General features: G+C 49.6%; 1 protein-coding gene across 6 annotated transcripts in view; it reads right to left on the bottom strand.

Annotated features, from left to right (window-relative positions):
* The window catches only part of Ndst1 (N-deacetylase and N-sulfotransferase 1), an 81,169-nt gene that overhangs the window by 54,411 nt on the left and 13,047 nt on the right, over window positions 1-13,711 (bottom strand). The window contains exon 2 of one of the 6 annotated variants that reach the window (XM_078047804.1): window positions 5,654-5,905. The exons of 1 other annotated variant lie outside the window; for it this stretch is intronic. The gene's annotated coding sequence lies outside the window, so the exon portion shown is untranslated. Of the gene's footprint in view, window positions 1-5,226; window positions 5,386-5,653; window positions 6,222-13,711 lie in introns of those variants that run through there. 4 more of the 6 variants (XM_078047828.1, XM_078047817.1, XM_078047807.1 and 1 more) reach the window with 4 other exon arrangements.

Here is a 13,711-nt window from a genome sequence, read left to right as displayed (position 1 = left end):
AGGCCTATCACATCTTAATCATAAATGAATTCCTGGATTCTGTCCCTGCCTCCAGATTTTCCTCAGATTCTAGAGATTCTTTCCTCTCTCCGTAAAAGGACAGATCACTTCCTAGCTATAAACAACAGAAACCACTGGTATCTGGAAACAGTTCCTACATACTAGACTCTAACCATGCCTCAGGCACCAGCTGTTCAATCTCCCTGCCAAAACAGGACTATTACTATCCCCATTTTACAGCTGAGAAAACCAATGCCCAAGATTTAGGTATTTTGCCCTACACCACACAGCTAACAATGACAGATCTGGGACTTGAACTCAGGACTCTGTACTCCACGCTGCAATGCTGCCAACCTCCTCTAGAAATAAGTCACATGCAACTCCTGCCTATGGAGCACAGAGCCTAGAAGAGATGAGAGATAGCACTTGAAGGATTCCGAGTTCAAAGCCAGGAGTGGAAGAGCACATGAGAGGTCCCTTCTGCATAACAGGTACTACACATGTAAAGAAAAGCACAGGCAATGCCAGCACTAGAAAATTATGAGTGACTGCATGGAAGAAGTGACACCAGAGCTGTGCAAAGCTAGGAGGATTTGGGGTGGGTGAGGGGAAGTGAGGGGGTACAGCCTCCTTATCATGAGCAGAGATGTAAAGGCAGGAGGAGACACGGCACAGCCAGGGAGGGGAAGAAGCCAGCTCTGCTTAAGGGTTGGGGGGATGGGACGTTAGGTGCCACCATCACATATCGGACCACTTCTACAACCTGGCCCTCAAATAAACAACCATTCATTTGTCAAGCACAACTTAAGTTTAAATTCATCCAACCTATATCCAAAAAAAAAAAAAGGCAGTTACCAAAAAACAACAACAACAACAACAAAAACCCAGGAGGCAACTTAGCACAAAGCCTCCTCCACCTGGAAAAGACCTTCGCTGGCAGCCTGCCTCTATCCTCCAGTACACGCATTCCAATACCTGTCCACCCTTCCCCTGACCTCCAAGACTCAAATTGATGAGCTGAGTTTTATTAATGGCCCCACAGGCAGGAAAAAACACCTTTGCTGGTGAACTCTGGAGACCAAGAGACCCTCCTTTCACCTCTACTACAGGAAAGGAGGGGAGCAGCCCCGTCATCCCACCCCCAACTTCTCATTTTCACACCCATGAACGCACCAGCTGTTTTCCCCAACCTGTACTGACCTTTCAGCCTAATTCATGATTCAGCCTTATCTACTCATAGTTGAGGACAGAGAAAAAGACCCCATTTCACAAGGACACAAAACCAGAGGTTCAAGTCCTCTGTGAAACCACAGACTTCCGCAGCCCAGGCCCTGGCCGCTGCTCCAGACATCCTCGAGGGGCTGAGAGCATTCCAAGACACAGGACTCTTCCCAGGCGGAGCTCTGCAGGCCGATGGGTATGGAACTTCCCAAGTCGCACAGGAAGGGCAGCTCCAAAAGCCATGAGAAAAGCAAGGGCTGGAAGTGGGCCGAGCACCACCCAGATTCTAGATTCTTGGGTGAAAAGGGAACTGAGAGAAGTCACCCAGGCCCGACCCTCCCATGCCCACTCCCGCGCCCTTACTCTCTCTCTCCAGTCTCTCCACACTCCTTTAGCAATGGGGCCCACACCTCCACCCCAAGCAGCTTGTTCCTGAGTGATATTCCCTGGGCCTGTCACTTTGGTACTGTCTCTGTCCTTAAAAGCCCCACAGTACAAGACTATGCCCTTTGCCCACAGTGAGCCTGTCACAGATTTGAAAGCAGTGATACTGCTTCTTAAGGGTCCTTCCCCAACCTTAGGCCATATATGATGACTCCAATTCCCAAAAGCAGCTACAAAGTCCTGTGGTCCCCCTTCCTCCCTCTCAGTCCCACTGCCTGAGTCAGACTTTGGTCAGCTCTCTGCTAGTCCATGATGAGCATCTCTGGGCTGGTATCAACCCAGCCACCAACTTTGGCCAAATGACCCCTGAGAAAAACAACACAAAGGATGGAAACAGACCAGGCATGGGTTCAAATTCCAGCTCTATAAGTGACTCCACCCCTCCGAGCCTCCATTTCCCCATCTGAAATTAGGGTGGGGGTGGGGTTACCAGCAGCAGCAGCAGCTACTTTGCAGGGTATTGTGAGACTTCAATGGGGTGTCTGTAAAGAGCCTGGCATAGTGCCTGACACAAGGCACAGTAACAGGCAGCGACTCAACGAGCTGCTTACAACCCTCTGTCCTCTCTGTCAGTTACAAAATAAAACTCCGGAGCAGGACGCTGTAGGCTCCCCACAATCCAATCTTGTCCCCATTGCCCCTTCCCACAGTCTGCAGCCTCACAAACATGTCCTCTTTCAGGAAGCCTCACTGACATTAACAACCAGAGAACTTTCCCTACCACCAGCATTACAGAGCCTGTCTATCACTGATTACAATCACCTCCTGCCTGAAAGCCATCACTTGGATCCTCCAGCTTCCCCCATCAGATCAGGAGCCTCACCAGTCAAAATCTAGCAGCACCTCACCCCATTCCATGTCCCCTGTCACCCTGGTCACAGACATTTTCCATACATATTTAACAAACTATCTTAACGTTCCATTTCAAGTCAAGAATGTCCAAGTCCTCCAAACAGTCCAGATATTTCAAGCTATACTCAAAACCAAATTCCAATCCAGTAGAAGTCTGCCCAGTCTCCAGAGACTAGGAGGCCTGGCTTTGGCCCCAAAGCATGGACACGTGGTGCAATGCATGGGCTAGCAGGTCCCAAGCCCAGACAGAGAGAGCTTTGGGCTGCTAAGATCATGGCCCATTTCTAAGTTTCTCGGATGCAGTTTCTCAGTTGGCTCCTAAGCCAACCCTGCCTATGATTTCTCATTCCTGACCACATCTTCAATCTATGATTGCAAAACCGTTGCCCTTGTGTCAAGAGGTTTACTACCCATCTTTTCTGGCTTGCTGACTCCCTCCCTTCTTCTGTTGACTTTCCCAGAGGCCTCTCCTCCTGCTCTGCCCACATTAACAAGAAGAGTCTGACACATGACAAGGGACAGCCCTAGCACTCAGGACCCCTTTCACTCTATCACTCAATTTGTTGCCTGAGCCCTCTCAATATCCAGCTAAGTAGTGGAATTTCCACTTCTATTCCTACAAGCAGGAAGTGAACTGTCAATCCAGGAGGGCTCCCTATTCCCAGGGCCCAAGAAAAAGCCTACAAAACGTGCAAATTTCACTCTCTTCTGCAGCAGCCCTTGGAGCTGTTAGAGTATAATGCACAAACTTTCCTCCCCCAAGAATTTCTTTCATCATCTACTCTATCCTCTCCCTCAGTCCCAGGTTCTAATGGCAATTTGCTCACCATTTTTAAAATAATTAAAGTCCCCTATCAAAGACTGATTGGTAGTCATGAGATGTCACCCCACCAAAAGATAGTCCTGAGTAGGAAAGCCAGTGGAGTCTGAGTCACCCCACACATTCACTCTATGGAAGATTTCCTGAGGACATACAGGGGGCCCGACACTATGCTGGCTAGGAGAGGAACCTGTAAATACATATATTTTCCACTAAGATTCTGCAATCCTGACACTAGCTCATAGTCCCCCCCATCCCCCATTACTAGCCTCAAGGGCCTTCAAGGCTGGAGCACAGAGACTTGTTCCTTAGCAATGAAGACCCTACTATCACAAGGGCCATGTCACACAAGAATGCACTAGGGATATAAATCCCTTGGCCTCTGGTCTCTCATCTGCCTTAAGGGCTCCATTTCTGGGCTCTATCTCTACCCCCTGTAGATCCGAAAGTGACAGGGAGTGAACCAAGATGAAAGACTTTGCCGCCCCCTGGGTGCTGAGGAAAGGTCGGTTGACAAAGCCCCAGCTGTCCCCAGTCAGAGCCAAGGAGACCAGCTCCTCCCTGCACCACCCACATGGGTAGATCACTCCTGCTACCAACCCAGCCAGCAACAGAACTTGGACCATTAGGGAGCTCCAGGCCAAGACTCCAACTGACCTCCCTCCTGTTCCAGCTGGCCACACTAACATGAGCCAGGGCACAAGATCTCACCCCAGCAAGTGTCAGACAGAAGGGAGCATCACTCAGGGGGTAAGGGTGATGGGGAGGAGGGGCAGGAGTTCATATAATTTAAACTGAAAATGAAACTGACAGCATAGTCACAGCAAGACCTTGTAGAGACCTATAGTGAAACATAGGGCTGGGAGAAGGGGTCAAATCCCCAGCTGCACTTCCTACCTGTGTGACCTTTACCATTCTGTGCCTCGGTAAAATGTAGCTAATAGTAATGTGGGAGAAATAAGTTGGGTGATGTATGTAAAACAATTAATCAGCCCAGAGCCGGGCACAGAGTAAACATGCAGTAAATACTTGTTGAATATAATCATGCCAACATTTACTGAGGGACCAGACTCATTTCACATCCTCACTTTCGAAGATATTTTATTTTTCCCATTTTATAGGCGAGGAAACTGCGGGTAGGCCAAAGTAAGGAATCTGCACAGGCCACACAGCTGAAGGCACAAACGCCCAGGTCTGTCAGACCCATAGACCAAGGGGCAAAACTGCCCCAGGACGTTCCGAAAGCTCTCCTGGAGGCATGGGGAGGACAGACAATGGGGCTTGATGGGGGTGGTGCTATGTATCCTGGCACGGTTTCTGGCACTAAAGAGCCAGGTGGCGATTCCTCCGATTCCTGGCAGGTCCCAGAGCCCAAGCGTCCTACGGACGTCCCTTCCTCGCTTCTGTCCAAGGCATTAAAGGCAGCGTTCAAAGGCGGGGGACTCCCCGCTCCCAGAACCTAAGGGAGGAGGGAAGTTAAAGACCAGGCCGCTCAGAGCCCAGAGAAAACCGGTCTGGCCGCCTAACCCTTCCCTGAAGCCGGGACCCGGCCTCTAACCCCCTCCCTTGCTAGACAAAAGTTTCCCCTGTTTGGGAGCAGGGGAGGGGGAGGGGGCATTCCTCGTGAGTGACATTATCCGTGACCTACAGCTGCCGCGCTGCCCTCGCCCGCACCCTGGCCTGCCCCCGGCCCCCGAGCGGCCCCCCACCCCTTTGTCCTCCCACCCCCGCGCGCGGGGCCCGGCAGGCTCCACCCGCCCGCCCGGCGCCCGCGCGTACCAAACTTGCGCCGGCTGCAGCTTGGGCCCCGCGCGGCCTGCAAACCCGGTTCGGGCCCCGCCGGATCGGCGACAGGGGACTGGCCGGACCCGGCCCTCCCGGCCTCTTACCTGCCACGGCTGGGGCGCCGCCGGGGAAAGGGACGCTCCTGGCCAGGCGCCGGACGCCGGGTCCCCCGGGCAGTGCGTGAGCCGCTGAGCTCCGGCCCCGGCCGGGTTAACCCCTTCGCGGCTGCCTCTCGCCGCTCCCACCCCCGCTCCACGCCGCAGCCGCCGCCGCCGCCGCCCGCCCCGCCTCCCGCTTGCCCTCCTCCCCACCCTCCCTCCCGGTGCCCAGCCCCCAGTCCCGGCCCGGCACTGCACTGGGGCAGCTCGCAGCCGCCTCGGATCCCGCGGCGGGGAGGGGACTCTCCCTGAAGCCTGGAAGTTGGGGCGCGCTGCCTCGCCCGCTCAGGCCCGAGGAGCACAAGGGGGCTCCCCCGCGCGCCCAGAGCTCCCCGGCCCGTCTCCCATTAAAGCGCTCCAGCCCCGCGCCTACCTTCCCGAATCTCTGCCGCTGCAAGCGGGGTTCGATCCGGCGGTGGCGCGTGGGTGCGGGTCGGAGATCCGCTGCGGAGGCCAGGGCAGCCGGCGGGCGTGCGGCGAGCGCCCCGGGGCGGGGGCCGGGGCGGGACCGGGCACTGCTATCGGGGCTGGATTTCTCGGCTTCCACCCGGATTCTCCCTCGGCTCTCCCGACCGATTCGGTGCTGCTCGGCGACCACGTGACGCGAGCTGCCTTTGACCCCTGTCTTGGAACGGGTAGGGGGCGGGGGCCAGAGGAGGGGTGTCAGACGCGGGACCCACGAGAGCCGGGCGGCTGCCGAAGGTCCCGGAGGCGATGACCTCGGAGAAACAAAGCCCAGGGGAAACCAACAAGTTATTTGGGGTCAGAGAGGGAACAGCGCTGGGGGTCGGGAAAGGCGGCAGAGAAAACCAGGGAGACAAAGACCCGCGCCCGCCGCGCCTTGGAGGGCCTTAGGAACGCCCGGGCTGGCCCACGGGGTCCTCCTAGCTCTGCCACTGCAGGGCTTGTGACAGCCCTCTAGGGCCTCCTCCAACAGCTCCCGACAACTAGGTCTCTCTGGAGTGACCCCTCCTGGGCAGGACCTTCCCTCCCTGCACACTCACACTCTGGCCCTGACTGGCAAACCCCTTTTATTTCCTTTACCATGATTACTGGCTTCACTTACTGGTTTCATTGTTTACTAGACTGTCATCTCCCTCAACAAGTTGTTCTCAGCTGAATCTCATCTGGCATATAACTGGCAGATGAAGAACTTGATGACCTTGAACAAATTTCTCCTCTCAATGAGTCTGTTTCCCACCCCCAGTGCTATTCCATCATCCCAAGGACCCTGCAAGTAAGGCAAGATGACAATGGTTGTCCCCATTAAATATATGAAAACACTGAGGCCCAGAGATAAGATTTTGGAGGAGTCTATGTAGCTGAGAATCCAAGCTGGTAATGACATCTAACTGATCCCCAGCTCAGAGCTTTCAGCCATTAATATGTAAACTGAGGGGTGGATGGGGACAGGAATGTTGACTGTGAATCCCTTAAGGACCTTGCTAAAAATGCCCTTTGACAGACTTTCCTCCCCTGGAGATTCTGATTCTGTGGGTCTTGGGTAAGCCTGGGGCAAATTTGGAAAACAGTGGATTGGAGGATCATAAGGTCCTTCTGAGGCTCAAGATTATCAACTGTGGGAACAAAGCTCAAAAAATATAAGCACAATCAGAGCAAAACAGATAAGCATAGAGAAGGCAAGCTAGCCATGTGAAGATCAAATAGACCCGTCTTGTTTTCCCTTAAGTGTAGCCTCCTTGTTCTGGGAGGAGGGGGCTTTCTGTCAGCCTATTCATATCTCCCATGGGGAAAAGTATTGAGGCCTGAACACTGAGAGATGCAGGGGAATGAATGAGACCAGGTTTCTGATTCTCACAGGTACCTATGTAATACCTCTGGGTGGGATATTCTCACATAGGCCTTGGCCTAAGGATGATGGCTACAATCCAAAATGCACCTCTCCAGGCACCACCAGATTAGCCAGGGGAAACAGCATAGACCAGCAAATTCTTGGTGATCTGGGTTCCTGAAGCAGGCAACCTGGAATACTTAAAAGATGGCCTGAGTCTTGGACAGGTTGAACAAGTTCCTAGAACCTTATTCACGTTAACTTTTCTATCTGCATGTGGCCGTGTGAGCATCTCCTCTGTTCTAGGAATTTCTGGCAAGGAAATGCAGAAATTTGAAAGAGACAAGGGTCTACACTCTCAAGAAGTGTCCAGGCTTAGGATGGGGTTATGGCTCAGTGGTAGAGTACTCGCCTAGTGCAGATGAGTCACTGGATTCGATCCTCAGCACCACATAAAAATAAGTAAATAAAAATAAAGGCATTGTGTTCACCTACAACTAAAAAAAAAAATATTAAAAAAAAAAAAGTGTCCAGGCTTTCCGGGTACACTGACACACACCTAAAATGGAGGATTTCAAGTTTGAGGCCAACCTTAACAACTTAGCAAGCCTCTATCTCAAAAAATAAATTAAAGAGGGCTTGGGATATAGCTCAGTGGTAAAGCACCCTGGGTTAAATTCTCAGTGCCAAAAAAGCACCAGGCCGGGGTTGGGGGGTGGGGGGGATATCCAAGCTTGTTTGGAGATGACCTACATGTCCGTCCTTTGTGTCCAGAATCTGGCCAAATTGAGCCTGATGGGGAGGTACAGGACAAGTGCTATGATTCACAGGAAGAGGGGAGAAAATGAGAAGTTTTAAGGGGAAGCAGTATCTGAACAGGACCAGGAAGAATGGGTAGGATTGGGGTGGGGAGATGGACAGTCCTAGTAAAGAGAACAACTGGTACAAAGGCCATGTGGAAGGGCTCAGGAAAAGCTGAGTGTTGCTTAGGAAGGGAATGGAGGAAGCAGGAAGGAAAGAATGAGCAAGAAAACTGAACAGGGGTCAGGAGCAGATGATGAGTGACCTTATGTGACTCCGTGGACTGAAACTTATCCTGAGGCCTGGCAGAGTGAGAGGGCTACAAGCAAGCAGAGTCGGTGACCAGAGTCACCTGCAGAGGCATGGAAGGGGAGGAAGGGTCAGAGGTGAAGCAGTCAGTTAGATCAAGGAGCCATGCTGCAGGCACACTGAACAAGAGCCAGTCTTTGACCAGCACCTCTGAAGGAGCTCGTCCTCAGCATGTGGGAGCAGCCTGTGAGTTGGGGTCTAGTCTTCTAGAGTACTCTTGCTCTTCTGGAGTCTTCAAATGCACTTATTGTTCAATGAGCAGTACCAGAAGCCTTCAGCTTGCTATCACCTGAAGTGTTTGACAACCAGGCCCCAGGCCCCAACCAGGGAATGGGCCACATAAATATAGATGAAACGAAGGACCTGCACTTCCAACCTCACTCCAAATCTTGAGGAACACCGCCCTTGAGCTTCCCTGCTCCTTCCTTCCTTTGGGACCTTCTTCATGCCTAGGGGACCCCTATAAGGTCCCCTCCTCACCCACATAACCCCACTGCTCACTTGACTGCCCCAAAGTCAGCCCCAACCCAACAAGTCAAAGGCTGAACTCAATCGGGTACAGTGGCACACTCCTGTAATCCCATAGGCTTGGGGACTAAGACAGGAGGATTGCAAGTTCAAAACCAGCCTGGGGATGGGTGGCAGGGGGCCTGGGGTTGTGGCTCAGAAGTAAAGCGCTCACCTACCATGCGTGAGGCACTGGGTTCCATCCTCAGCACCACATAAAAATAAAATAAAGATATTGTGCCCACCTATAACTAAAAACAAAAACAAACAAAAAAAATCCTCACCAAAAAGTTAGGCCCTAAGCAACTCAGTGAGACCTTGTCTGTAAATAAAATAGAAAATAGGACTGGGGATGTGGTTCAGTGGTCAAGTGTCCCTAAATTCAATCCCCAGTACCAAAAAACAAAAAAACAAAGGCTGAACTTACTGTCTTCTGCCCATTTCTGTTTCTCCCCACCTGTGTACCCAATCCCCATGTTAAGTAAGAGACATGACACCCTCCTTTGCCCCAACACCCCACCTAAGAGCCCATTCTATTGGTTCTGATTCCAGTGTGTTTGTTTTTTTCTCTCACCCAATCCCATTTCTCCTTCACCACCACCCTCCAGGACTAAGCCCTCATCAGCTCTGCAGCCTCTTCACTGCTACCATCTCCCTACACCCCCCCTCCCTCCCTCTCTCCCTCTCTCTCTCTCTCTCTCTCTCTGCGTTTATTGCAACCTCAACATGCCCATTTTTTACTGAAAATCACCAATGGCTTCTCATTGCACCCAAGATAAGTGATCTGCCTTGGTGTCCAGTTTCATCAATTCTTTGTCCTAAGTGAACATTTATAAATCCCCACCTTCCCCATTATCTGAACTATCCTCTTCAAGGATGTGGACTTGAGCCAGACTTCCTGGGTTTGAATCCTGGCTCTGCCACATATAAACTGTGACCTTGTTCAGTTCCTCAGCCTTTCTGTGCTGTTTCCTCATCTCTCCAGTGTAGTAATAATAGTTTGTACTTCCCTGGGCTGTTGTGAAAATTAAACAGGTTAAATAAGTAAAGCCCTTAGTGTAGTATCTGTCACAATATAAGCACTATGTAAAAGTTAGTTAAGTGAGACAGTGTGATCCTATAGGTCTCAGGTCAACCTTCCTCCCAGGCTCTCTCTAAGCCCCTAGCACAGACAAAGCCTACAGGAATACACTTTACCTCTCCCTCAGCGCTGCCTTTGTACTTCCTTGTCAGCTGCCCATCTCTTCTTCCAGAGTGCAAACTCTATGTGGAAGGACTGAGTTTGTCACAGACACCACTGAGCACATGGCAGGCAGGCAACCAGAATACATTTGTGGTATAAACAATATGAAAGTGAGTAGGTTCATCACAAAATAGAGGACACTACCTACCTACAAAATGCCCATCAGCCGGGCGCAGTGGCACATGCCTGTAATCACAGCGGCTTGGGAGACTGAGATAGAAGGAACTCGAGTTCAAAACCAGCCTCAGCAATGACGAGGTGGTAAGCAACACAGTGAGACCCTGTCTCTAAATAAAATACAAAAATAGGGCTGGGGATGTGGCTCAGTGGCCAAGTGCCCCTGAGTTCAATCCCTGGTACCAAAAAAATAAATAAATAAATAAATAAATAATATATATATATATATATATGTACGTGTATATATATGTGTGTGTGTGTGTATGTATATATGTATGTGTATATGTGTGTGTGTGTGTGTATATACATATATATATATATATGCATATATATATATATATATATATATATATATATATATATATATATATATCTCCATCAGCCATCAGGGCTGGGATGTGGCTCAGTGGCAGAGCACTTGCCTAGCATGTGTAAGGACCTGGGTTCTATTCCCAGCATGGTTTTAAAAAAAAAAAAAATGCTCATCAATGGTACTTCATTCACTCATTGACATTAGTACTTCTAGAGTCTTCACACCATTCTGGAGATGGGGGAGGGGTGACACAGGGTTGAACAAGACAGCTGTGGTCCTGTGAGGAATGTACTGCAGAGAGAGACATGTGGATACATAGGAAGATACAATACAATATAACAATATTATTTTAATGGTTTATAACAGTTCCCTGCCTGGGAGGCTAGGGTAGTCTTTGGAACAATAAAAATAAAGTGGAAAAGAAAAACCAAAACATTATTATCTTCTTTGCCAGCATCCCAGTTACCAGCAAGTCTGTCTCTTCTTGTTCTTTTTTAGTACTGAGGATTGAACCAGGGACATTCCTGATCCTTTTTTTAAAGAATAAGGTCTCACTGAGGGTCTTGCTAAATTGCTGAGGCTGGCCTCTAACTTACTATCCTCCTGCCTCAGTCCCCAAAGCTGCTGGAATTATACGCATGCACCACTGCGCCCAGCCCAGCAGGGCTGTCTTTAAAGCAGGGAGAATAGATCCTATCCCAAGTTCATTCAGACCATCCCTTCCTTCTCTGTTTGCAGACCTCCTAATTCAGTCTTCAAAGCCTCACTTAAGCAGTACCTGCCCAGGAGACCTTGCTTGCAGAGGTCTGTATGGGTAGTCACAACTCTGGTGATTTTCTGGGAATACAGTGGAACTTGTTAAGGATAATCCAGATTTCATGTCATTTGCTTCTTTGGGGGAAAAAAAAAAGTGGTTCTCAATGAATATATAACTACATGTGATTTCATGTTTGGACTTCAGTGGAGGCAGAAAATAGTCTCTATCATACCATGTGACCTGATTTGTGGTTTGGAGAACATGGTCACCATAATTACAGCATTGACCACATGGTGTAACAGTTTCCTCCCTCTCTCTCTCTCTCTCTCTCTCTCTCTCTCTCTCTCTCTCTCACACACACACACACACACACACACACACACACACAGTGAGCTTTTTAGGGACAAGGACTTTTTGCTTACAGATACAGCTTGATATACATTAAACTTTTTTTTTTTTTGGTGCTGGGGATCAAATCCAGAGCTTTGTACATGCAAGGCAAGTACTCTACCAACTGAGTTATATCTACCAGCCTCCATTAAACAATAAAGGGAGGCAATCTGTAAAATGGGCAAGTTATCCGTGCTTCAGATGGACAACAGATGTAAAACCTTCTGGTAAGCAAAGTGTGTCTGAGATAGGGGATGGGGGCAATTAACAGCAAATTAATTACTTATGCATGCCACCCTTTCTCTTTTATTACTACTTCTGGCCACCCAGAAAGCATGAAGCTCAGAGATATGAAGTAACTTCCCCACGGTCACACAGACAGGTATGGCAGAAGAGGCTTCAAGTCTAGGGCCATTCAACTAAAGACTAAGTCTTTTTCACTACTTATGCCCAAGTGCCCAGAGTTCATAAACCCCTCAATCATCTAAGACCACTGGGTTTCGTGTCTCCTTTCCTCACTCCTGAGGCATCCCCTCAGCCCTTCAATGTTATACACCACTTTCAGCAACAAGCTACTATTTGAAGAGTGTGCCAGCTGGTTCCCAAAGCAGTCCCATCTTGGGGGCCAGGTGCCCTGTATCAGGCAGAGCCTAAGCATGCATGTCAGGTCTTCCCCAGACCAACTCTCACTCCCAGGAGCTGCCACCAGGGGAAAAAATGGTCCTCAGATTCACACGTAGCACTTTTTCTGGTTTTTACATAGCGTTTTCCCATTCTGTGCACCAGTTCCTGGGGACCCCACAGCAGTCCTGAAAGATAGACATGGTGGAGATTTTTCACCCCTATTTTTCAGAATTAAAAAAATGAAGGTTTGACTAACCTGCAGGAGATCCCTTCAGTATGCAACAGAACCAACCTGGGGCTAAACACAGATCTTCAGAGTTCTTACAAGTTCCTGGAGGGTTTAACTTGCCCAAGATAAATGGGAAAGAGAATGAGAAAGATCTTCAAACTCCTCACACAGAGAAGATAATGGTTATTGCAAACTAATGGAAATCAGTTAATTTCCCATATTTCTGAGTTCATTCTGATGCACCAACTAGCAGACAAGGGAAAAATACTCCCATGCACTGGTGGTTTCTAGGTGACTGTTTTCAGCAAGAGGCTTCAAGGTCCCCAAGAGCAGGGCCAGATGGCTGAGTCCAGACCTCCAGAACTCAAGGTCCGGAAAGCTGCCACCAGGGCAGTTCCTTCATCAATATGAAGAAATCATCAATAAGATGTCTTATATTCTTTCTTCCATACTAAGTGTTCAAAATCTACTGTGTAAAAAAAAAAGAAAGAAAGAAAGAAAGAAAGAAAGAAAGAAAGAAAGAAATATTTAAATCACCACAAACTAAAAAAATCTACTACGTGTTTAAAATGTACATTAGCACACCTCAATTCAAACTAGTCCCATTCTAAGTACTCCAAAACAACACATGGCTAGTGGCCACAGTGTTGGAGAGCATGATTTAACAACCAAAAATCCTATGACTCACTTTTCTAACATTTCAGGATGTCAGGCCTCTGGATTCTAGAATTCTGCACATACTACGGTTTTTTTTTAATGCTACAACTGGGATTCCACCAGATTAAAATGTCTTATGAGCCCTAAGTCTGCTGTGGAGAAGGCTTTTCCCCACATGTCTTTTATATGGAAACAAATCTGTATCCATGCAGAGCCCATGGGGAAGCCCTCCCCTTGGCTGCCCCCAACCACCTGGTCAGCCTGTGGGAGAGGGGGTAGGCATGACTCTCCATGTGGAGCTGCCTCCCCCACCATCCCTCCAGCTCATCCCTCCATCCATGTGCACTAGCCTGGAAGTGAGACTCCGGCCTTTGAGTCTTCCTGGGGAGGGGGTGTGGCCCTGCATCCCTCTAGTTTCTAGCCACTCTGGACAACATGGGGTGGGGGTGCTACAACAGATGGACATGGGAAATTGAAACCTCAGATAGAATCCCCCAAGGCTAGAGCCTAGAGGCCTGGGAGGGCAAAAGTGAGAGGCCCTCAGTCAGGGGTTAGAGAGCCAAAAGGCCTCTCTGAGTATCATATCTGCCTTCATAGTGCAGAGGGGGAAACTGAGAGCCAAGAGCAGAAGG

Source organism: Ictidomys tridecemlineatus, chromosome 1 (assembly GCF_052094955.1).
Source record: "Ictidomys tridecemlineatus isolate mIctTri1 chromosome 1, mIctTri1.hap1, whole genome shotgun sequence".
NCBI lineage: Eukaryota > Metazoa > Chordata > Mammalia > Rodentia > Sciuridae > Ictidomys > Ictidomys tridecemlineatus.
Note: the sequence above shows the minus strand (reverse complement) of the source record. Positions and strands in the feature narration are given on the sequence as shown.